The 26949-nt window shown below is 40.8% G+C and overlaps 1 long non-coding RNA gene across 3 annotated transcripts in view; it reads left to right on the forward strand.

Annotated features, from left to right (window-relative positions):
- Window positions 1-3035: 3035 nt before the first annotated feature.
- Window positions 3036-26949, forward strand: part of LOC121526543 — a 96798-nt gene continuing 72884 nt past the window's right edge. For all 3 annotated transcript variants that reach the window (XR_005993325.1, XR_005993323.1, XR_005993324.1), the window contains exons 1-2: window positions 3036-3159; window positions 3240-3594. This is a non-coding gene — a long non-coding RNA (uncharacterized LOC121526543). The remainder of the gene's footprint in view (window positions 3160-3239; window positions 3595-26949) is intronic.

Consider the following 26949-nt stretch of genomic DNA (forward strand, 5'->3'; position numbering starts at 1 on the left):
CTCTGCAAAGGAGGTTATTTGATTGGGTGATCGGTCATGTGATGTTTGTTTGTTCATTTGTGTTTTTGTTAGTAACATAACTCAAAAAGTTGTGACGGATTTTGATGAAATTTTCAGGACATGTCAGAAATGGTATAAGGAAGAACTGATTAGATTTTGGGAATGATCTGGATCACCGTTCTGGATCAATGAATTTTTGAAAGGATTCTGTACTATTGGCAGAGGTCTGTGCTGTTACCACTTTACACCAGGAGATGGCGGACATGAGTAACTTCAATCCCAGCAGCATGTTGTTGGTGCTGGAGAGAAAGACACCGAATTGTAGCGAGAATACTCACAATGCTGGGAGGAATAGAGGAATATTCACCCTCTGCCATGACTTCCAGTCGTCCGGTGAGACCATGGGTGAGACTGTCAGTGCATCTGTTGGCACCAGCAGGCAATGCTTCTGCCATGACAGTCCACCTGTAGTGAAGCCAATGCTTTGCCTCACTGTGTTTCTACCCTACCGGGGAGGAGTAATCAATGAATGCCGTGGTGGGGGGGCACATGGAGACGGATCCAGGAATTTTTTAAAGGATTCTTCACTATTGGGAGATAGGGCTAATGGTGGAGGTTTTACTTATTTGACTTTAAATGCCTTTATGCCTGCTTTATTAAAATATGCTGCTGTCACAAGTAATACATCAGCTAACTAGCTAAATCTAATGGTATCCAGCATGCTAGCATGCTATGCTAACAATATGCCACTAATATGGGGTTCATTAATGGTGCGAAGTATCCGTCATTCCACACTCAGATGTTTTACAGTTTTGCATGTGCTTATGGTAGCTACACTACATTTGAGCATTCTTATCAGCTGGAGCACATTTTGTGGACTTACTTAAGTCCACAAAATGTAAGATTTGTAATACACTAAGTCTTAATTTTCCCCTGCCAGTATTGACTTTGACTAAGGTGAAGTTAAAAAACGCTGACATTTTACAAACTACTCACAAGTTTTTCCTACTAGGCTCCACACCACTCATCCCATCTACAAGATCTACATTCATTATGACTCAGCTAGCCTCAAGGAGCTGCTAACCCTCAAAGAATTTAATCTGAGTAGGTTTCTGAAGATGAAAGATAATTTGTTATCCTGACAGGAGTTTGAGCTTTTTGAACCCCTTTAACACCTAATGTCCTGATCGGATGTGTTGAAAAAGAGCCCAGGTTCAGCAGCATGTGAGGAGGAGGAGGAGAGAGGTACATGCACATGGAGAGGGAGACGGGGAGGGAAGCAGGAATGCTCGGTGGAGCTCCTGAGGACAGCAGGAGAGCCAGATTCCTCCTCGGAGCGACCACGCCTCAGCCTCTCTGCTGGCGGTGAGCCCTCCGACTCCTCCCAGGGTTAGGGCCGAGTCCACATGTTCAAACGGAGATGAAAGGCCCCCGGTAGGAAGGTTGTCAATGCCAATACCAACCGCCTGCCAAGTAAGCCCTGCTTAGCGCTGCTCTCCCAGATGTTCCTGACACTGAATATTCTGCTGTTCGCCTCTCCCCGAGGACGAGGAGGGAGCCTCCGCTTGACCCCTTCACTTCAAAGTGTGGAGGAGGACTCAAAACAATGAGCACTTCAGAGAGGGAAGAGTCAAACTTCTGCACAGAGTGGATCAATGATTTAGGAGGGCAGAAAGTGGGTTGGGCCCCTCATCAGAATAGCTGATGTTTAAGCGTGTGTCCTGTGGGTATGAGAACAGAGAGCAAAGGAAAGTCCAAAACATACTTTGAGCCCAACCCTCATCCTTTTCTTAATAATGTCATCCATGTAGGACTGTATGTACATGTAGAGGCGAGTTTGACCCATTTTAGGATTTTAAAAATCTGCTGTACAGAACACCAAGGCAGCTGGAGATACATAGATGTACAGCAAGTAAAAGTAATCATAACACTAGAAGCTAGTTAAGTTTGTCAGCTAAAAATGTTACTATAAATGTTAGCTGACAACCTTTTTCCACTAAGACGAGACTAAGACTAGCAAAAAATACTTGCTGATAAAAAGTCAGACAGCAGTCAAGTTCATGCATGTCTCTTTAATTTTTCATAATAATACAAAAATTGATCACTACACTACACTGTAAAGAATTCACAATGACAGCCACTGAGCATCACTTAACATGGTCACACATTAAACCTTAACACCAGGAGCAAAGCCAGTTGAGGTGGTTTGGGCATCTGATCAGGGGGAATCCGTGGTGCCTCCATGTGGAGGTCTTTAGGGCACGTCTAGGAGAGGAGGAGACCCCGGGGAAGACCCAGAACTCACTGGTGGGATTGTACAACCTAGCTCCTCGGGAGCTCCAGGAAAAGCTTGAAAACATCACTGGCAAGATGGATGTCTGAGTTTGCGTGCTTCGCCTGCTACCACCACGACCCAACCCTAGATAAGTGGAGGAAGATGGATGGCTAGACCTGCAGTGTTGAAAGCCACTTTCATTCAAGCACTTAGTGTCAGCTTAGGCTAGTCATGGGCCCCTCGGCCACTGTTTTTGTGGGGTCTACCTTAACTCATCAGACTTCACCAAAAATTGTTATTTTGCCCACATATTCATGGTAGATGTATTACATAGTAGCACACACTTGAGGCCTACTGGCATACACTACATAATTACTATAGAAGCCTTTAATATTAACAGGAACGCTACAGGAAATATAGTGCTTTTGCAAGCTATTACTAACATAAAGCCTTCATATTATCTCTGAATGTTGCCAGAGTGAAAGTGATGCCATTTGAAGATAAAAATGACTTTATGTGCAGGCACAGGAGGCCAGATGCTGATCTGGAGGCTGGTGGTTGGCAGACTCACTGGCAGAGAGACAGACACACTGAAAAAAACAGGACAAAATGGAGTTGGGCAAAGCAAAAAAATTCACTGAAAAAAATCACCAGATTCAAAGGGTGAAGAGGAGCCAGGTTACTTAACTAGAGACTGGTGCCTGACAGTGTAACACCAGGTGTGGAGATCTTGATTGCCAAGGATGATCTGCAGCTGCGACACCTTACGAGCTGCAGCTGTGACATGACTGATGGCAGCTTAGACAAAACTTGAGTGGATGTGGCCAAAGTTTTACTCCAGGAAAATTTCCTCTGCGTTTTTATTCCATCTCTGGCAGTGCCTGGTAATAAATACACTCAAAAAAGAGTACATTTTACTATTTTTGAGTGAAATGTTTTTAACTCTGGAAAAATTACTCTCCAGATTTTTCTGTGTGGTTGTTCATCCTCTGGGCGTCCTGGCTAATCAGCAGCAGTGTGAGCATCACTTAACATGGTCACACATTAAACCTTAACACCAGGAGCAAAGCCAGTTGAGGTGGTTTGGACATCTGATCAGGATGACTTCTGGGTGCCTCCATGTGGAGGTCTTTAGGGCACATCCAGGAGAGGAGGAGACCCCGGGGAAGACCCAGAACTCACTGGTGGGATTGTACAACCTAGCACCTCGGGGACTGTACTGGACTATCCATGTGGACTCTCATCTTTCTTCAGGACGACTCCAAGAAGGTTACAGTTGAGATCATCAGCTTATGAGGACGACTATGGGACATTTGATGGTAAGACGCAATTTTCAATTTTTCATTGTGGAGTTTTCAGTGGTGTCTAGTTAACGGAGCACTGGTTGTATATTTACTTGGAAGATTTGTTAGTGCTTTCAGAGGAGGGTGTTATTTGGCTGTAAAGTGCTAACTTATGGAAGCAGCCAATGTGCTAACTTAAAGCTAACGGTGCTAATGTGAAGCTAAGCGCTGCTGTTCTTTATGTGTTAAATGTAGGTGCATATACATAGTGCTTGTGACTGCAAATGTTTAAGAAACAGCTCATGATTATCATTATGTTTACTCAAGCAACTTACACAAAGATGAATGATTGAATGACTTTTCACAGTAATTTTCATTGTCTGGTCAAAAGTAATCTGTGTGAACAAGCATGCTGTATTAACAGGGTAATAGTTACGCTGGTTTCTTGGGTTTCTACTGTCTCAGGATAAAATGTGACCCCAGTCCTGTTGTAGCGCTGACATGAAGCTGTATTTATGTTTTATTGCTGTTAAATGCAAGTTATTGGTTACGTGTCCATGTAAAGTAAATGTCCAGTAGTATCTAAATTGCCCAAATTCTTGAAGACTGCCAGCTATTTTAGCTGGAGACAGTGATGTCAAACTTTTTCTCAAATACTCTGATCTGCCTAGTCATTCCAGCATTCGACCTCATCATTGCTCTGAGTCAACCCATGACTCATTTAGTTGGTAGGCCAACTAGCTGACTAGCATCTTGGAGAAGAGTGCACATTGCAACGTTTACCTAGTCACACTGGGAAAAGTGGGCTATGATGTCAAGATGTTAGGACAGCCTGTCATCGTCACTGTGCTTTAGCCAACAGTGTAAACACCAAAGGACCCAAGGGAAAAATGCATCAATGTACCATTTGATCATGTGAATCTGGACTTAGCAAATAAGCTGTAGGTGTGAATGCATCCTCAATGTCTGTTTAATCTGAATGTCAGCAGCAATGAACCTTTGAGTTGTCTTGTTGATGTTTCATGTGAATAAAGAACAAGCAGAAACCTCCAATGTTAGAGAGGCCTGAACAAAGCTGCAAAAAACTGCAGTTCCTCGAGTGTCCACTGGAGGCTGGAACGAAAAGCGCAGTTCCTTTAGAAAGCCCATTTTTACAGCTGATTAAAGCGTGTTTAAAGACTGGTTTTAAATACAAAATGTTCTGGATAGCTCATGTCTATACTGGTACAGATTGTAAAAGAGAGGAATTTCGATTCAGTTTGACTATTTTGATATTAATTGCGGCCTGTATAATAGCAAAAGTGAGACACCAAGTTTTGAGAGCATCAACTCATCAACTGTAGCTGAACTCTTCCTTTCACCTTCAGGCTGTTTTTGCTGCTTTATAGAACTAACAGACCCACATTATTTGACATATGAACTTTGTGGTCCACATAACTGTGTCAGCATATGGAGATAATGAGCTTACAGTAACACAATGAGATTCACTTTTCCCCTTCCTGTTTGAGCGTCTCCTCGGCTTTCACCATGTGTGAGCAGTAAAACTCCGACATGAAACAGATCCAGTCCATTTGTTGTGATGAATAGGCTGGATGAAATTGGGAATTATGGCGTTCCTTTCTCAGTTGAGGCTTGTCTTTAAAATGTGTAGCCTTGGGTGATGTGCATGTTAGCTAGGCGTGTCGCATCAAACTCTTCACTTTTCAAAGGCAGTGAAATGACAAAAAAACCCCTGACTATTCTGGCTGAAACATGAAGGTGATCTGATTTATTACTTATTATGAATGTGAACTTTGACACATCATTACATACAAATCTTTCAGTATTTACTTGTCAAGATGAAATCTGACTTGTTGCTCATGGGGATGGATCTGATGCTTGAATTTCATCCATCTTACTTAGATACTTTTCCTCCAAGATGGTCTAAAACCAAGCCATGTGTGGAACCGAATACTGTCCTTTTATTAATACTAATAATGTTGTCAAACTTAGAGCTTTCTGAATCCATTGTTTGCAGTTTTATGTGAGCAGAGGTCCCAGGATGTATACTAGATCAGCCAGAATTTATAAGAATGATACAGGAACTCACTTTTCGTACTTGCCTTATAATACATGGCAGAGGTCATCAGCCATCCAACTGGGAGGTTCCAAACAGTAACCATACTGTCATATGCTTTAAGTATGGCCAAGCAATAAATGGCTTCATAGCTATGAAAACAATAATCAAATGCATGTTGTTGTTAATTTTGAGCCTGTTTTCAGTCTGAGTAGCCTGTGTTACTTTTCTCTAAGAGAAGTAACATATGTTACCACACTACTTGAGAAAAGTAATATGCATGACCAAAAACTAAACTCTTTTGCCCTTAAGGTGCAAGGAGCCATATATGGTCACAGCTTCCTTCATCCCCTGCCATGCCTCTCTTCAACACAGTAGAACCAGAATGATTTTTTCTTAGCCAATCAAGGGATATTAAACAATGCCATATACAGTGACATCATAGTATCTGGCCAACCAGCAATGGCCAAGAATTTTTCAAACTTCCTGTTTCCTCCAGAATGTGTGAAGTGTAGTTTTACATGTCTTTCAGTCTTACACAACCACCTAAAAACCATAATGAACTAGGATGAGTTGGCAAACTTTCACATTAAACAGGAGAATAATAAATATCATGACGTCTTATTTACATAGGATTTCCTGCAATAACTACAATCTGAGCATTAAACATGGAGGAAAGGTGCAGGCTGAGTATGTAAAATTTGGTGGTGAACCGGCTGTGTGGCACTTTGCTCCTAACAACAGCAAGTGACCCTGCACACTGGTTGATGTATCATTCATTTTGACATGATTCTATGATTTGTTTTGCTTCAGCCATTGGTGAGTACATTAGAAAGTTAAAGGTTGGCTTTCTACAAAGGATGTGTTGTTGCATGTAAACACTGAGGTTTTCCACCTCAAAAGTTCCTTGTTAATGATGCCAGAGTAGCTCTGTGACTTACTGACCTCTAAGTGAGCTTTTGCTTGTGCAACAGTATGAGACATCTGAGTGATACAGAGCGGATTTTACTTCAGGAATCCTGCACTGTGTTGTATTTTAAAGTTGGCAGCATTCTGTGCACCTTTTTCCTGCCGTTTGGATCGATCTGCTCCATGTGGTTGGATGTGGTTTGGAAGAGGCTAGCATGTATTTCCAGCACAGTGATGCATGGAACTTCTGGGATGCACTGTAGACTGAGCAGACATGTGCAGTAGAGCTGCAAAGATTGATTAGAAAAGGAATGATTTGGTCGGCAGTGCGCTTTGCAAGCTGATGCCAGCACGGGTGGATTATGTGGAAATTGGAGGTTAGAATGCTGTAAAGCAGCCCCTTGCAAAAAAGTGCCAGATCTTGTTGCAAATATTTGGTCTAATCTGGGCTTAAACAGAGGCAATGGAGGACCTAAGGGATCAAAGACAAGGGGTAAAAGAAGATCAAAATTTTAGCTATGATCAAATGGCCAACTCAAGTATTAATCTGTTCAACCCCTTGGATGTTTTACCTTGTATTGATTTTACAAATTAATCATGGTCAGTATAATTTGGCTGTTTAAAAACAAAAAATGCAAAAATAATCTTTAATGTCAAACAGAAAACAGATTTCTACAAAGTAATGTCATTCAAACAAAAATATGTAATGTAGAATTAGTGATTGAACAAATATTCACGCCCTTTAAAGTGACTGACCAAATTCATTAGAGGTCCAGCCAGCTGGGGCTAGTAGTCAGTTAGTAAAATAGGGATCACCTGATTGCAGTAATCTGCCTCAAGTGATTGTAGTATAAAGACACCTGTGTCTGGAAGGTCCAGTCACTGGATTATCAGTATTCCTGGCTACCATTACACCAATAAGACAAAAGAACACTCCAAGCAACTCAGAGAAAAGGTTATTGAACAGGATAAGTCAGGGGATGGATACAAAAAGATTTCCAAGTCACTGAACATCCCCTGGAAATCAGTTAAATCCATCATCAAGAAATGGACGTATCATGGCACATGTGTAAATCTACCTAGATCCTCACAAACTGAAAGACAGTGCAAGAAGGAGACTAGTGGGAGAGGCCACCAAGACACCTATGACTACTCTGATGGAGTTAGAAGATTCAGCTGCTGAGGTTGGAGAGACTCTGCATACAACAACTGTTGGCCAGGTTCTTCACCAGTCAAAGCTTTAAGGGAGAGTGGCAAAGAGAAATTCAATCTGGACTAGAGTTCACTAAAAGGCCTGTGGGAGACTTCATGGTCAAGTGGAAGAAAGTTCTTTGGTCTGATGAGACCAAAATGGTCTTTTTGGCCCCTGTGAAGCATATGGTGGCAGCATCATGTTGCGGGGATGCTTCTCAGTAGCCGGCCCTGAAAGGCATGTGAAGGTATAGGGTAATATATAGGAAAATCCTAGAGGATCATCTTATTGAGTCTGCAAGAGAACTATAGCTTGGGAGAAGATTTATTTTCCAGTAAGACAACCTGAAGCACACAGAAATGGTATAAAGACAATAAGGAGAATGTTCCAGATGTGCAAGCCTGACTGAGACCTATCCACACAGACCCAAAGCTGTGATTGCAGCCAAAGCTGCATCTACTAAATATTGACTTGAAGGGGGAGAATATTTATGCACACTTATTTACATTACATACTTTTGTTTGACATTCCTTTGTAGAAATCTGCTTTTCACTTATTTTTTTTGTCAAAGAGCCATATTATATTGACCATGATTGATTTATAAAATCAAAAAATAAGTAAAACCTCCAGGGGTTAATACTGGAACTGTATCTGGTCTTCAGCTATGATTCTGATAAACAGAACATCATAAGGACTTATAAAGACCTTGTTATCTTTTCTATTATGCTTAGTATAAGAGCCTAGTATGAAGTCTCAGTCCATAATGAAGTTCTTATAAATACGACATTGTTGTATGCTGAATATTGTGTATAACATATTTCTCTGAGCAGCAGAGAGAGCCAGACAACAAAGTGACTTTTTGACCTCTCTCCTCCCTCTCTGTTGATCTAAACACCTCACCCACACACCCAAACACACACACAGACACCACACGGACCTGACATCATGCCATTTGCACGCTGTGAGGTCGAGCCCCGGGGCGGCTCGGTTGAGACAGCGTGCTGGTCGGACCACTGTGTCATCAGTCGGCCGGAGGTGCAACAATAAGGCTTAATGCGTGATTAAGTCCCAAATCAGCTCTCATTATGAGTGAGCACGTCAACTGTGAGTGCAGCATGGCCGGCTTTCAGAAAACTGAACCCTGCATCCAAATCTGCCCTTACACCAACCACACCCTCCCCCATCCATCTATCCATCCATCCATCCATCCTCCCCCCTCTGAACTCGCTGAGAATCCACAAGTTTCAGCTGTTTGTGTAATTAACCAGCTTCTGAGCTTCTGTATTTTGAGATATTTATGCTGAAACCAGCGAATTCAGCAAGAGTCAGCAGATTCTGTTGGCGCTGCCTTTAAGTACTTGCTGTCAGTCAACTTGACAGAATGTCTCAAACATTCAGCCTCGGGGGAGGTACCTGCATCCCACAATCCTTCAGATACTAAAGGTTCAGACTGTAAATGTGCCAAACTGCTATTTAAAAAATCAACCCTGCGGTTACATTTCTAAACAGGTCTGCCGCTTATTTCACTCCTCTCAGTGATTTACTAAGAGTCTCTCTCTCTAACAGAAGGTGTCTCTAAAGGTAACTGCAGTGTGTTTTTACAGTGTGTGACTCAAAGGTGAGTTGCATGACACTGTCATCAGTGGGCACCTGTCAAGCAATCACTAACAGGTGATCAATCTGTAAGTTTAATAGAATGGATGTTGTATTAATCAGATTTTTAAAATGTATTCATTTCAGTGTAAAACCATTTTTAAAGTTAATGTTATCATTGTTATGGATTGGAAATAAAACAAGTTGATGTATTTTATAATCTAAACTTTACAAAAATCATTTAAATCAGTGCTTCTCTGCAACACCAGTGTGATCTGAAACCAAAACTTAGAAGTAGGACACAACTTAAAGTGCGTACTCTTTAAATTCTGTATTCTGATTAACACTGAGAAATGCAGGAGTGCATGTACAAAATGACTCTCTGAAGTAAATTGGTTTAGTTGCTTTCTCTGTGTTAGCATCCTAGTTAAGGCTAACAAATAATTTACTCATGAAACTCTTCTTTGTCATGCTATTACTGTCCTAACTAAAGGATACTGTGTGCCCTGTTCAGGTAAAAACCTACTTTTATTTTGAAGGAATAAGAAAGAACTTCTGGTATATCAAAAGTAAAGTTATTAGCTTAACAATGGAGTTAAAAAGAACTGCTATTGATTAAAACTAACTGTAAATATCTAAAACAATACAAATAGTTTTTTTTATATCACAAGGTACGGACTTTTCCACATAACTGTACTTTTTTTTAAATGAGACATTTAAAGGCACACACATGTCCTTATTTATTTATTTTTTAAAATGTATTTTTTTTAACGATCGTGAGAGCTGTAAGGTGAGTCTAATCCAGTTGCACATCATTATGGTAGCACTGGTGGACTCAGAGGGGAGGCAGTGGGGGTAACTGCCCTCCCTGGTACCATGTGTGAGAAACACTGCTGAAGTGCTCTCTGGGATCCCCTTTTAAAGGATAAGGATAAGGATAAGGATAAACTTTATTGTCCCAGGGGGGAAATTTGTCATGGACATAAGTGCAGCGCTGCTCACAATCAATACATTCATCATAAAAACAAACAGGCAACAGACAGATAAATAAATGGTCCACATTGACCCAGAATAAGAGAGACTTGCAGGTATAGTATTGCACCTGCCCTGTAATATTGCACTAGCTTCCCTGCAGTAAACAGTTTGTAAAATATATGCACATTTCCCTGGTGCGGGTTGACAAAATTGCCTGAAGAGGGTGCATTTAAAAAAGCTGTCACTGTGACATACCAATGACACGACAATATATCAACAACAATACAGTAAAATACCTACTGTCACAATAAAAGAACAGTTCCACTGTGGCATACCAGTGACACAACAAAATACCATTAATACAATGAAATACCAATATGGCAGTAAAAAGTAATGTCACAATGAATTTAATGCAGCAGTAAGACAACACTCAAGCTGAAGCATTATGTTAATGCAGATTGCTGAGTAGAAAGATGAAAGTAGGGAGGAAGGAGAGCTTGATATAGTGATATTGGTGATATTGGTATATAAACATGATAAAGGGTCCTCTAGGATGCTAACATAGTGGGTAAGTTTGAGAACGTGCCCTCTGTGATGCCTTCTTAATGGGAAAATGTGCTGCTGTCCTGCTTTGGTGCCCCCTAAATAGGCAAAGTAAGACAATTTTCTCTATTTGGTGCCCTTAAAATTAGCTAAATGTGACAAATTGCCCTCTGCAATGCTTTCTTGGTTAGACGAATTGCTCTCTTAAGTGCCCACTAAATGAGTAAAATTTGAAACATTGCCTGCTTTGATGCCCTTAAATGGCAAAAAATTTAAATAGTAGAAAAAATGTGACTAAGCTTAATGGATCCTGCAGTGACAGGCAGCAGCTGTAGAACTGGATACTACCCGTCAAAAGACAAGTTGGATTTGATTTTGAGTGACAGCTCAAGATACTTAAGGGGGCTGGCTGTTATGAGAGACTTGTTTTCTAGTAGTAAAGACAGCAAATTAGTGGTTCCACCTGTGCACATTATGCTCCACTCTTAGTAGCAATGAGACCAAATATGTTGTGTTGACAACATAAATATCATTTTTCTTTCTATTGATGTTGTTGAAGTGATAGGATGGAATAGCAATATACACAAACTCATTCAGTTAGGATTATCCTCTTGAATGTGTATTGGTAATTATACATGTCTGTTGCATTTGTTTCATGGCTTTAGATTTGTAGTTTTGTAGTTGCCACTGAAGATAATGTTGACTTTCTTTATTACCAGAGCTTTAAATCAGTCTGTGGCTTCTTCAGCCTTGGAGAGACAGCTGCCAATAAACCCACCTGATTTATTAGGATTACTGAAAAGACGGAGGTGTGTGAAAAACACTCAGTCTGAAGGTGGGTTACAGCTGCTCTCTAAGACCTGAATAATCTGCAGAAGAAAGTCTGCAATAAAAGTTTTAACCTTAAAACTATATTTTGTTTTACCTGTAAGCCTGATTCATAGCATGCTGTTGGCCAGTACAGCCCTGAACTCTGCCCAGAGGCCTACTTAGGCTGCAGATGTGCACCTCCTCAAAAATGCAACTAGGCATCACAGACCTGCAGCCCTGTCATTGGTTGTAGCTCTGGGTTGCTGCTGGTGAGTGCAAAAGATTCCTCCGTACTGTGTGTCAGCTGTTTCACTCTCCACCCCCTCTGGTGTCTCCTGTCTTTTCTTCGTTGCAATAACTGCTGTAAATCAGCTGCCGCTCAATTTTTATCAGCTCCTACTCTGACTCAATACACTTGATTTCAGTTTGAAGGAACTTCTGTGGCAGGACCAGAGACTGACATCAAGTCCACTACAGTGTAATGCACTGAGCAGGGGTCCTGGGCTCAAGGCAGCGGCTTCAGTGGTGCACTCAGGATGTTTAAGGAGCAGGGGTGAAAATGGTAAAAAGGGCACCTGATGTATGTGGTGGGAGGCCAGTGCAAACAGTTGTGAAATATTTATTATGAAATAGTTCCAAAGCTTGAATGAGATTCAACATTTTTATTAAGATTAAATCTACTAGAACTATAAAAACAGATGAAACTAATTATTTAACCATTGATTTCACAAAGATGCAAGTGTGGTTAACGAAAATGGACTTAATACTTAGAACTTAACTGCATTTTCTCCACCGTTGGACATGTCCCTTTTCTAGTTTAGTCCGCTGAAAGGGCTCCCTGACCACTGGAAAGAATGCCTGGAAGTCATTTTATCAGTTATTGTTCACTGAAAGGGAGCATGTAGGGCAGTTCTTCATGTAAAGTCCATTTGGATGGCACCATTTAGGGCGCTTTGTGAAATTTTGCCTACACAGAGGGTGCATCAGAGGTGCTTTATCACATTCAGTCCTCTCAGAGGGTACTTTTACAAATTTTGTCCACTCAGTGGGTACTTCAGAGGTGCTTGGTCAAAGTTTGCCCACTTAGAGGGTTATTCAGAGGGTCCTATGTCAAATTTTGTCCACTAAGAGGGTAACGTCAGACTTGAATGTCAACTTTTGGCCACTTCAAAGGGTACTTTGTCAAATTTTGTCCACTTAGACTTCACTTAAGAAGGCTCTTTGCCAAATGTTGTCCACTTAAATGGTACTTCAGAGGCACTTTGTCAACCGTTTTCACTTCAAAGGTACTTAAAAGGGCACTTGGTCTCTCTTTGTCCACTGAGAGGGTATGTCTGGGGTACTTTGTCAACTTTTGGCCACTCCAAAAGTACTTAAGAATGCACTTTGTCAAATTTTGTCCACTAAGATGGTACTTTTGAGGATTCTTTGTCAAATTTGTCCACATAGACGGTATGTTAGAGGGCACTCTGTCACATTTTGTCCACTCAGACGGTACGTTAGTGCGTTCTTGTCAAATTTTGTCCACTCAGACCATACATTAGTGGCCACTTTGTCAAGTTTGTCCACTTAGACGGAATGTTAGAGGGCACTTTGTCAAATTTTGTCCACTTAGATAGTACATTAGAGGGCACTTTGTCAAATTTTGTCCACTCAGACGGTATGTTAGTGGGTTCTTTGTCAAATTTGTCCACTTAGATGGTACATTTGTGGGTTCTTTGTCAAATTTATCCACTTAGACGGTACTAAGTACCTAAGAGGTACTTTGTCCGATCTTGTCCACTTAAAGGGTACATCAGAGGTACTTCATCAAATTTTGTCCACCCTAAAGGTACTTTGTCAGATTTTCCCACTCTAGGGCTACTTCAGAGGGCACTTTGTTAAATTCTGTCCACTCAAAGAGCTCTCAAGAGGACATCACATTTTTCTACCTATAGGGTCATCAGAGAGGTGGCTATGTCCCCTTACCTTCCTTCTGGGTGTGTTGCTTCATTCCCACATCATTCCCCCCTCTCTCACTCCTTGATTTCCAGCTCTTTCCACTGATCAGTTAAAAGACAATAAGCCCAAAGTGCATCTTCAATAGAAAGGTACAATCCTGCATTACCTACAAAGCATAGATTCACATCTTTGGTTTCCCCCTGAGGTGCTTCTTAGACAGCAGCAGAGTTTGCAGACATGTTCCCTACAGAACTAGAGGAAATCATGAAGTTCTACTTTCTGTATAATTTATTCATATAGCATAATCTCAGTAACCCCAGCTTTACATTTTCAGGTTAAAGCATTCATCACACCCCCTGTCTTTAGGCACAGTTTGTTCTACTTTGATTTTTTTCTGCATACTCCTCCCTCTCCTCCCATCAGAATCACTTTGACAGCCAGAGGCCACATTTACAGCAATCCATCTTCATGACATTAGAACAAAAAAGCTCTTTTGTCCTAATTAAAAAACCTGAACTACTAATCAAAAATGACAAATTCAGAATCATTTTTTTTGTACAGATATGTAAAGCGTTGTCAGACATGAACTTACAACAATTATTCGGTCAGAGATTTATTTTTTAAGTGTCAACCAGGAACATGACCTTGGGCACTAAAGGTTACAACAGTAAGAGACAAATGACAATAAGGGGACCTAAAAATTCAACAAAGATGTGCTACAAATGCACAAAAAGTTTTCAAAGAGAAATGTAGAGCGCCAAAACAACTACCAACAGTTAGAACAACTAATCAGCGACCCAAAAATAATCCTGAAATAAAAGTACCTCTTTATAATTCGGTCTATTGTTGCTCTGATTTGTGGTATGTCTTTAAAATGTCTGTGCCCAGAGGCCAGACATCTCATTCTCCATCCATGAGTTGGAACATGTTACATGTGACTTTTTATAAATTTGCATACAGCTCTTGAAAACTCATAACTCATAGATATTGCTTTGGGATTCCAATCATACCATCACACATAATAGCAGCCTCAAATCAACCAATCACAAGCCAGCTCAACACAGTAAGTAGACTTTATTCCTAGAGGATACACCATTTGTCAGTGGTTTTGATTTGTGTGGTGATGCAGATGACTTTTACTTTACACAGACACATCTGTAGACTGAACAGTCACCTGTGTTTGCTAGATGGTTCCATATTTTTTAAAGTAAATTTATTTTGTGTTTAACAGTTCACCAAACCCTAAGCCCCGCCTTCCAACATTACATTTTTTGTCACCTCCTTGATGAGTTGTTGATGCACTCTTGGAGTAACTCTGGTTGGCCAGCCACTCCTGGGATGGTTCACCACTGTTCCAAGTTTTCTCCATTTGTGGATAAAGGCTCTTCACTGGAGTCCCAAAGCCTTAGAAATGGCTTTGTAACTCTTCCCAGGCTGATAGACTTTGTTTCTCATCTGTTCTTAAATTTCTCGTGGAATGTTGTGTTGCTTTTTGAGATCTTTTAGCCTAATTCACTTTGTCTGACAGCTTCTATAAAAGGGATTTCTTGATTCAACAAATGTGGCAGTAATCAGGCCTGGGTGTGGCGAGTGAAATTGAACTCAGATTTCCAAAAAACTGTAACTCATGATTTAACAATGGGGGACAATGAATTTTTCCCTTAGTAAATAAAATCATCATTTAAAAACTGCACATTGGATTTACTCAGGTTATCTTTGTCTTACAAATATAAAAAAAAAAAATCAAGTACTTTCTCAAGCACTATTTACAGTCAAGTTGTGGCAAACTACAATGTAACATTGGCGTAATCTAGCAGATCAGGACCAGCTTTATTGCCCCTATCAGCTTAACAGTGTTAGCTCATCATAACATCTTTTCAACTTAATATTTTGTTGTTTGACAATCAGACATCAGTTTTTTAGTTTGTATTTTTTTTAGCTATCTTTTTTTGGCTTTTTTACAATGTCATTATTTAGAGAGGAGAACAGTGGACCGTGAAGATGGGACGTGACCTAACTGCTACACCACCAGCACACCCAAACTTCATTGTTAGCTGTAGCTAACTGGTAACTGTAAATAGGCTGAGCATTAGATAGTCTTAGACAGCGTTTTTGTAGTGGTGACAGCCCTGGGTTGGCCTCGAACAGCTGATGTCACCTAGGCTTTGTCCAATATTTCCCACAGTCCATGAATCAACAGTTAAACAGTGCAGAAATATGCAGGAGCGTAAGTACAAAATGACTCACAACTTCAACGATCCCCTGTGACTGCATTTGCACTTTTAAAAATCTAGTTTAGTTGAACCCTCTGTGGAGGTTACCCGGTCCAGGCTAAGGATTAAGTAAAAAGACTTCCTCAAAAACCTGTTCTTTGTTATTGCTGGCATGAGGCAAAAACCTTCTAACTCCAAAATCTCTACTTTTCTGGGAATGAAAAAACAAACAAACAAACAAAAAAACAAACGCTGGTTCCAGTTAATATAGTCAAAGTCAGCATCTTTTTTTTAGAGACTTTTTATTGCATTAAGATTTGTTAAAACCCACTAAGCACAGTAAGGAATGACCAATAGATCTGATTTATGAAAAAAACTTAAAATAATGAAAAATAGACATACAAGGTTTAGCCTGACGCCGGCATTATGCTTATAAGTGATGAGTTGAGAAGCTTTTTGTGCAGTGTAACTGCAGTTTATCTGCACTCCTGCATTAGCTTAATTTTTCAACCTGGTTTGATAGAAGTAGCATGAAATATCAGTTTAAGGACCTTCTTGGGTGACTTGAGTGACTATCTCGAATACTCCTTTCCAGAAGTGCTCACTTCTTCTCTGACTTTCATCAAATCCAAGCTTACCTGCATGTATTTTTACACGTAGCTCACATGGCACACTCTGGCAACATTTTTCCTGTGATGGGTCTTACCTTTCTACAGCACATTCTTGCATTGTTGATGCTGCCAGAACACTCTGACCTCTCATTCTCTCTCAACAAAAATACTAATTGCTTTGTACCAGGTAACATGCAGTACATCTGCCTCCTTTTTGTCAAACCACATCTTTGGTGAAGCAGGGCATTGTTCTGGCCTCTTGGGCACATTTCATTCATACCTGAATATCAACACTACACCACAAGAGCTATAGTATGATATGATCAAAGATTAATGAAATCATAATCCAAGTTCTTTTTCTGTCTTGAGCTAATCAATGAAAAACTCCTCTGCTGCCCTCAGGATTTTGGAGGAGCTGAATTGGCATCTTAAATCAAACATGTTAAGATCTGCCTGCTTCAGAGTGCAGAGAAACATGAAAGACAGTTTACAAGAAGTGAGAAAAATTACCTTACAGCAGCTGTCAGAGAGGAACACCACAAGTGCAATTTTGCTGATTTTTTGACGTGCTTCTGCTTGAAATGGAGAATTCAGTCTTTGGGTTCAGGAAGTAGTCGACCCTCTGGCTGATGGTGTTGTTTGCATGCTCAGAAAATGTGGCACACATTTATGGCTGTCAATCCAACGTTTCCATACTGGAGATACAGAGAAGCTTTGACCCAACAGTGAGGTCAGACCTTGTCCTGAGTTTATCCTGCAGGACATGAGATTGCAGATATTTCATACATTCACCCTGCAGCAGGTCAAAGTTGCACAACAGACATGAGGACCTTGGCTGGATTACTCTAAGAGGCCTCGCCTGATCACCAGCACATGTTTACTTCTATTTACGTTCACTCCCTGATCCTGTTGGATTCAGGCCTTGCAGCGTCGTAACATTGGCCAAATCCATATTCATGCATTATGTGACTTTACTGCACACATAGGACACACACAAGCACTCAGGGTTATGATAAACATGAGGTTTCTGATGATTAACATGTTGAGTCTGTGTATGCCTCTGGTGCCCATCTGGGACATGCTGCAAACACACAGACGGCTCTGCCAGGGAACAAACTGTACTACACGGGTACTACCAGCAAAGTACTACAACATGTACGCTTCAGTACAAGATTAGGAGGTTGTAAGAAGTTAATCAAAAGCTTGTGATGGACAATTTTATGATGGTTATATGCCCTCAGGGTGTTGGAGAGAGGAACTAAGCTCTGCCAGTGACAGAAGCTTAGTCCTACCTCCACAGCTGTGCCCATGTCTCTAGTTGGACTCACTAAAGCACTCATTCCCAAAGTCTCAAAGATTCCCAAAGAATTTCTTTCTTACAGTGTTTAATGGGACATTTATGTATGCAGTACACATTTTAGCCACCATAATAATAAAAAAAGACAAGGCTTGAGTATGGGGCTATAATTGTTGCAAACTATTTACAACTGTGCACAAAGATCTGTACACAAATTTGCAAATGTGTCGATTTGCAAGTGTTTCAAAAGTCACATGTGTATGAGAGCCAATCAAGAGGCATACATCAGTTGTAATTGATGGCTTGTGAGTATTTTTTTTAACATCTTAAAACAAAAAAGAGTAAGTTTTCTGAACCAGAATAAACTAGTCTACACATTTATGCACACATTTGCAGATATGTGCACGCATTTGAAAATCTATCTGCGCATTTGCAGAATTGTGTACAGTGATTTAAAAATGAATTGGAATTCATATCGGGTATTAGCACTGATGTAAAGGAATCAGATCAGAACTGAAAATGTGGATTGGCCCATCTCTGAGTTATGCATCACTCAGCAGACAGGTGAGCACACTACCTGTTTGCCAAGATTTTAAGAGCCCAACTAAGCGCAACATCAACTCTAGATTGCCTAAAAGTTAGAATGAGAAAGCATTTCCCAAACGGCATGTACCACTGTTTGGCTTCAAGCTGCCTATTCAGAAACCAGTGCGTGGCATAACTGAGATGACGTCCATGTTTAATACAGTCTATATGTTTAGAAAAGCACTGTGGGGAGGTTTAGGGTTAAGATTAGTGTGGAGAAAAATGTCCTGGGCTGGGTTTCCATAATTTCAAAAGGCCAAGTCCATTTACCATTTACCTGTACTCCCCAGCAAGTGTGTCTTCGCAGTGTCTGCATATTGTGCTTTCACATGTCAGATTAAAAGTCTCTGGAGCCTCCACAATCTCAAACACTTTGTTACTCTTCTTCGTCTTTGGTTTAGGCAGGCTGAATCCATCGATGGCGTATTGCCTACTCCACTTTTTCTCTTAGTTCGCCTTTGCCACTCGTAGCATCCACAATTTCCAGTTAGATCAAGCTACTGAGTGGAGCACAAAGGATGATGGGTATGCAAGAGCTGTTGGTAGCTGTAGTTCTCACTTCCCTTTGCTCTGCTCCACTGAAAAACTACACTTTTTTGCCCTGAAGACCTATCGTTTGAAACCTTCACAAGTCCACGGCCAAATCAATAATAACATTACATCTCAAGTAGGTACGGGACTACTTGGCAACGAGTGAATTTCTGATGTTCTGTTTAACCCTTAAAGGTGCATGCTGCAAAAGCCGTTATGGTGCAATCTTGTGCATTGTACTTGATGATTCACCCAGGTATGAACAAGGTGTCATAACTAAATGCTTTGGCAAAGCCAACAATGTTCTTGATTTCTTAAATTGGCATGAACATGCCATCATTAAGTTTGACTTTGCCAGACTCTTTCCCAAAGAAGTGATAAAAGCACCATCTTTCGTGACAAATCAAAGAGCAAGTATAATCATTGAGTCATGCTGTACCAACTTTGACTGGCAGCTTTAAAGGTGAGGTTAATAGTTGTATTTTTACTGACATGGCATCTGGACTTCTACTGTAGGCTTGCCAAGCTTTTGTATAATCTATAATTCTGACCACAGCAGCTGTCAAAGTACAGAAAAAGTCGTGTATAAACACGGATTAACCTGACAGAGGAACACCACCAGCATATTAATCTGCTCCTCTCAGAGCTGCAGCTTTGATGTCCGACAACAGAACAGACTGGTGTTTTTCCATCCTGCAAGTGAAACCAAAGACTTCAGTGGATTTTAGTGGGGTTGTTGAGGACTCGTTTCTGCTGACCCACGCTTGGAAAAGCCTTTGAACTGAACACCTTTTAGCTGGCTTGTTGTCCTCTGCACCACTCCTGATCCCGGTTGAATAGATGGATGGATGGATGAAGGGTGGGATGGATGACTTCTTTTGAAAAGAGAGGCTCACTGCTCTTCAGAGGTAGCTGAGCTGAGACGGCAGCAGCGATGCTAAGTGGCTCCTGTGAAGAGTCCTCCAGACATCCAGACGGAGGTTAATGGGACACTTCACCCTTGAGTTTCCAGGTCAGATCTTAAGATACACATCAGGGCTGTAACAGAGACAAACCTCAACTCTTCAGACCATCTCAGCTCAGACAGGATGGAGCAGACCTGTCTCTTTCTTTTGAAGACAAAGACATCAAAATTTCAAATATAATAACTCATGCTTTATACATTTTATTGTCTGTACTGTATGTCTATGAAGAACAGCTGGGACATTTTCTCACCAGTACCACTTTCATTATGTTCATCAGAATGGCACAGGAATAATCAGCCTATATTTTCAGCTATTCTGCGTGTTGCAAAATACACTTTCTGCATTTTACTTACAGTGGGGTGCATAAGCTTGAATATGACTGTTTTCCTGTAATCTCCAGGTACTCTGGCTTTCTCCTACCAATGAAACACATTGTCATTAGGTCAGGTGATGACTCTAAAATGCCCGTGGGTGTGATACTGAGCATAAATGATTGATTCTGTCTCTTTGCTCTGTGATTGACTAGTCCAGGGTCTACCATGCCTCTGACACAATGACAGCTGGTATAATGAAAGATAACAAAGCTAAAGCAAGCCATGATTGGTGTAGCTTCTTCTAAAACGGGTCTAGCTTTAGCAAACGTAGCATAATTTTACGAAGTAGACATACCTTTGTTTAAATTAGATTTAGCTATGTTAGTTATGTAGCTACATTACCTACAGAGCTAGCATTGCTAAAGTGTCTTCATTGGCTTTAGATCTAACTTTGTAGTTTAGTAACCTACGTAGCTAAAGGTATTTTGTTAGCTTTAGATCTAGCTACAATACCTCCATAGGTAACCTAGCTTTGTTTACTTTAGCTTTAGCTACATTAGTTACATAGCTATATTACATATGTATTCAAAATAGCTTAGCTAGCTTCATTGGCCTTAGATTTAGCTGCAAAGCTTTGTAATAAATCTAGCTAACTTAGCTTTAGAATTAGCTGCATAGCTAGGTAACCTAGGTAGCTAAACATACCTTTGTTTGCTTTAGAATCAGCTTTGTAGCTATGTATCCTGTGTAGCTAATGGCACTTTGTTAGCTTTAGGATGAGCTATATAATCTACATAGCTAACCTGGCTTTGTTTGCAGTAGCTTATGTGACATTAGTTATGTTGCTACGTTACCTATGTAGCTAACATAGCTTAAGTAGCTTCGTTGGCCTTTGATTTGGTCTCATAGCTATGTAACCTATGTAGCTAACCTAGCTTTGTTAGCTTTAGGTTTAGCTACATTAGCTGAGCTAGAGTGTTTTTATGGAGGAAATTTTTTTTTCCTGAAGCAGACCCTTTACTTGGGTTCATTAAATGTTTTGTTATCAGATTTTGTTGGTCAGGTTTTTGACTTTTCCCTTTAGTAGCCTCATCTCTAACCTTAACCCTTTCCAGAAGTTGAATCCGATTTTATTTCGAGGGTTTAGCGTGTATTTCCATGCTGACAGATCCAGTGACTCATTGTTGTGGTCTGCAAGATACTGCATCTGAGAGCTGAATTCAGACTGCCTTGAACCAATGGGGGCTGTCTTATCTATAATAAACCTATGTATGCACTAAAATTCAAAGCATATGAAGGCTCTGTGAAGGCAGGTGGAGAATCTGATCCAGACCTTTCAGTGTATTTACATCTTTTCCCTAACATGGTTCACTTCTGTTTCTGCACATAAATCACGCCTATCCTCTGACTGCTCAGGTATTTTAACGCCTCCTGTGAATGGATCCATGTGACATAAATCATCAGACCATAATGCTTCAACATGTGGAAGCTGAACATCCCAGTTTTCTCTGTGCAGAGCAGCGCTACAGAACATAAGCAGACGACTGTATGTAAATCAGGGCATATTTCTGTACTTCCTGTCTGATGCCCCCCCCCCCGCAGCCATCCTACACCTCAGCCTGGCCAGTACAGGCAGGTCGGTGTGTTGGCTCATGCTTCAAAGCACCTCAACTTTACTTTTAACCAAAGTCTGACAGAGACAGAGTTTGAGTCCCAGATGCTTTGTGTGGAAGTCCAGCAGTGTGCCAGGAGGAGGATCTGAATAACTGACATGCTGGAAAACAGGCAGAGATACAGCAGACAGTGCACATACTTCTTACCTCACAGAATCATTATTCTTAAACACCAGCTCTGACATGAAAAGCTCTTAACAGGAGGAGGAAACTCTCACTGCACAGGTATGCAGATGGGAAACACCGCCCCAACATTACACTTTATTCTTTAATGATTACCAAATATAAACTTTGTCTTACTTAACTAGTGTAACTAATTAATCATCAACAAACATAAACAGGTATCACAATCATGGAAGAAACACATCTCTGTTTGTTTGAAATGGGCTGTTTAAAATAAATGTTCCAGACTTTTTTCTTGTAAGTTTAATGGGTAAGATTGCAGTTGTGCTTTTATATCTTAGAGAATTAAAGTTGTTGTAGCACAGCTGGAGACCCTCGTTAATATAAGAGTTGATTCACACTAAGTTGGTCCATACCATACCTAAGCATGATTGTCTCCCCTCTGTAGTCCCCTGCTTGTTTGCACTCCCATTTCTCCAGGTCTAACCAGGCCTGAGCCTTGTTATCAATGAGAAGTTTAAAAGCCAGCATATGTGATGGTGTGGGGGTGTGTCAGCACCCATGGCATAGATCTGGTAAGGCCCCATTTACAAATGCTTCAATCCAGAGGAAGTCTTTTCAGGGACATCCCTGCTTATGTCAGCAAGACAATGTCAAGCCACATCCTGCACGAGTTACAACAGCCTGGCTTCACAATAAATGAGAGAGAAGATGGAGACAAGGACCAACACCAAGAACAGAAATATCAAAGCCAGTCTGGCGCCCTCTCTCGCAGACGCTGTCTCTGCGTAGTTGAGGTTACTGCATATATAAGCCAATGTAGCTGTGTTAGCTTTAGCAACGTGAGCTTTTGCAAAGGTAGCTAAAGCTAACGTAGCTGTGTTAGCTACATAGATAACGCAGTTACATAGCTAACCTTAGCTGCATAGCTTCATTAGTAAAGCTTTCTATGAGCTTCTAGCTGTGTTAGCTACTTAACTCCATTATCTATGTAGCTTATGCAGCAAGCAAAGCTACGTTTGCTACATCAAAATATTTACATTGAGGACAAGCTTTTGTTTACTGTTTGATTGGCTTTATAAAATGTTTTGTAATTAGGTTTTGCAGGTTTTGACTGCTAACTTTCATTATTCTAACCATTACCTTAACCCTTTCTCTCTTGAAGATTAATCCAGTTTTATTTTGAAAGTTTTGGCATGTATTTCCATTCTGACAGATACGCCATCTCACAGTTATGGTCTACAGGATGGGCCATCTGGGATCTAGGTTCTGCAGCCAGAAAAGTTGATGAAACCCAGTGGTTAATATGCTACTGTCCCAATGTTTTTTTTTTTGGAAAACATTGCAAGCATTAAATTTAGAATGTGTGTATAAATACACTCCAAAAATGATCAAATCAATGACTTTAAACATTATATATCTTGGGTTTGTGCAGTACTCAATTGGTTGAAAAGGACTGTAAGTCTGTGTTCTATTTTTATTCATATTAACATAGTGTCCCAGCTTTTTTAGAATGTGGCTTTGCGTGAGGTGAAAATAAATCAATAGATGCCTCTAAATAGCTTACAACAGCAAATGTACAGTTACTGCTGTGGAATGGTATCAGTAGACATTTCAGTTACAAAAAGAAGCTTTTTTTTTCAATTCCTATGGAAAACACTTGTAATGACTGATACACTTGGCTGCGAAAGAGAAAGTAGGTTAAGTTATATGGTAATAACACTACTTAGACATGTATGGGATTGAATCAGCTCAGAAATAAGTCTGCTGGTCCACAGGAATCACTAAAACCTAGTCGAAAAAAAAGTTCCAAAAACTGATATTTTATGTGATCTGTCTCTGGAGAAACAGTTATTTACCCAGAAATACTTGCACACTTCATATGACATCGCTGATTGTGTTTTGTTGCCATAGCTGATTGTTCGTTTGCCTGATTAATTTATACTGAGCTTAAGGAGGCAGCCATTTAAAACCATTGTCCTTAAAGGAAAACTGTCTTGGGTTTCATGGCCAGTATAAACAGCTGCCTCCATTTTCCGGTCCAAAGGATTGCCGTCAATACTCTGGGTGATTAGCCCCCTAATAACGCTGCAGACACTAGTTTCAATGACATCTTTAGCAACCAAGAAAACCCGTCGAGCACCATCTGATATGAGCACATTGTTCAGCCGCGGCTCGGGTTTCCACACCGTCACCTCTCCAATGCAGCTGGACACGAGCTCTGCAGCGTTTGTGTCAGGCGAACACACAGGGCTGCTTCTGATTCACGCACACATGCTGTATCAGTGATCCTCAGAGAAACGTGCACAGCAGAAGGAGGCTGGATCCACTCATGAGGAAAAATGAAAGCTTTTATTTCAAAGCCTGATCTGTTTTCAGGAATTTGTCTGGTCAAAACTTCAAAGATGCACATGATCTAATGCTCCAAATATGTTGGAGGATTTGGTTGGCAAATGGCAACTCTCATGACTTTTATGCCCTAAAACAAGTGTGAGGCTCATTTCTGAACAAAGCTTCCCACCATAAAAACTGAATGTCTTTTTTTCAGAACACACTACATTGCAACTTTGGTCTGGATGTTGTCTTGTCCCTGATATATGGTTCAAATTAAAGACAACTCTAACTTCAGTTACCAAACCTTCAGTGCAAAATGAATGCAAAGGTTTGAATAAAATCCTATTAAGAGATTTAGATGGCTCTTGCTGCTATATAATCAAAGTCATTGGTGCAGTAAAAGTCCACATGAGCACTGCCATTGTAGATATCACTAAATATATTCAGTTAGACCCTAAGGCCTGAAAAGTATAAGTCAATTTCAAGGCACTGAAAATCCCCTGGAGTTCAGTTAAATCCATCATCAAAAAATGGAAGGAATATGCCACATGTGTAAATGTGCCAAGATCAGACTGTCCTCACACCTGAGTGACTGTACAAGAAGGAGACTAGTGAGAGAGGCCACCATAACTACTCTGAGTTCCAAGCTTCAGCAGCTGAGATGAGAGAGACTCTGCATACAACAATTGTTGCCCAGGTTCTTCACCAAAGCTTTATGAGAGAGTGGCCAAGAGAAAGCTGCTGTTGAAGACAACTCATTAAATCTCCACTAGAGTTCACCAAAAGGCATGTGGGAGACTCCATGGTCAAATGGGAGAAAGTTTTTTGGTCTGATGAGACCAAAATGGTCTTTTTGGTCATCAGACAAGATGCCAAACACTGCTCATCACCACAAAAACACCATCCCCACTGTGAATCATGGTGGTGGCAGCATCGTGCTGTGGGGATGCTTCTCACCAGCCAGCCCTGGAAGGCTTGTTAAGGTAGAGGGTAAAATGAATGCAGCAAAATCCTGGACGACAATGTTATTCAGTCAGCATGAAAAGTACAGCTTGGGAGAAGATTTCCTTTCCAGCAAGACAATGACCCAAAGCGTACAGCAAAAGCTTCACAGAAATGGTTTAAAGACAGCAAGGTGAATGTTCTGGAGTTGCCAAGTCAGACTGCAATCCAGTAGAGAATTGGTGCAGGAATTGAAAATTGATTAAGAATTGAGTAAAATTGTCGTGTCAAGATACTGATGTCCACACAGACTCAGTGCTGCGATTGCAGTCAAAGAAGCATCTACTAAATACTGACATGAAGGACATGAATTTTTATGCAGTAATTTATTTCGCACTGCATGTTTGTAACTAATACCACTTTCCCACTAAAATTAGCATGTAAAAGCAGGTTTTTTAAACGCGAGTAAACCCGCTAACAATCGGCAGGTGACTCCTTTCCCATTGACAGCAGACCCAGGTCTGATTGCCAGCAGATGAGCTGCATGGCTGTTTTTCTTTTTTCCTCTGGTGCGTCTTCAGCGCATTGATGTTGCACGCGTTGTATATAGTTGTGTCTCACACAGTCCCTGTGACCTGGCGCCAAATCTCCTCATTTCCACGGATCAATAGAAGCTCTCTGATCTCGCTGTCTTGCCAGTGCTGTGCCATCTTGCAAATATAAATCTCACGCTGAGTCCACAAAACAACAATGCTCATCCCTCAGCTGCCGGCATCCTTTTGTTGCCCCAAGTTACAGGTGTGATAGTATGACGTAGGCACTTTACGTGTTCACCTGTGTGTGACGTTCCCACTAGAGATGAGCTGATAAAAACCCGTGTCCATTGCAGGGTCAGTCGACGCCGGTCTGAATGCCGATTGGAGCCTTTCCCACTGCTAACAGGAGCTGATTGTTAGCATGTTTAAACAGGTTTTTCAGCCAGTGGGGTATAAGGGGTATAACTGACATTACTTTGTAGAAATCTGTTTCCACTTTGACTTTACAGGGTTTTTTGTTTATATATTTTGGGTGAAAAAGGCCAAATTATATTGCCCATGACTGTCATGAATACATTTATAGCAATGAGTACTGAATACAATAAAATTAGTTCAAAAGCAATTGATCCATAGTAGCATGAATCTGAATATGAATGTGCAACAAGCTCCACACTGTAAAGGAGGAGTCTGGGGGGAGGAGGTCAAGCTTTGCTAGCAGTAGCTTGCATCAGTGTTGATTAATTGATGCTAGCAGGGATTCGTGAGAAGTACATCATATTCAGATACACCGCTGTGTTGAGAGAGAGAGAGAGAGCTGTGATTGGCTGTGGGAGCTGGGAGGCAGCTGGGTGTATGACTGCCGTGTCCTGAGTGAACCAATGCTAGGCTTTATTTGATAAACTTTCTTCTCCAAAATTTGACCACCGCTAGCCAACATCCTGCCTCTGATCCATTTGGTACTCAGTGTCGAACTAGTATTGTTTCAAGCTTCAAGTATCGTTTCAGTATTAAGATACTAAAGGTTATCAGTGTGGTACTTTTTGGTATTGTTACAGTACTACTCCCAACCCTCCAAAGGATGCATCACTTGAAATGGGACATTGAACTTCCAAAGCTCTTTGTGAAGTCTTGTGAGTGCAAGTAAGGCTGCCACCATCTTTGCTTCTTCCTGAGCCTGTCATTGGCTGGCTAATTTGTGTTAATAGACAATTTTTGGAACCTTCCAGTAATTGCTAACAATTTTTTTCT

The sequence above is a fragment of the Cheilinus undulatus genome, linkage group 18 (assembly GCF_018320785.1).
Source record: "Cheilinus undulatus linkage group 18, ASM1832078v1, whole genome shotgun sequence".
Taxonomy (NCBI): domain Eukaryota; kingdom Metazoa; phylum Chordata; class Actinopteri; order Labriformes; family Labridae; genus Cheilinus; species Cheilinus undulatus.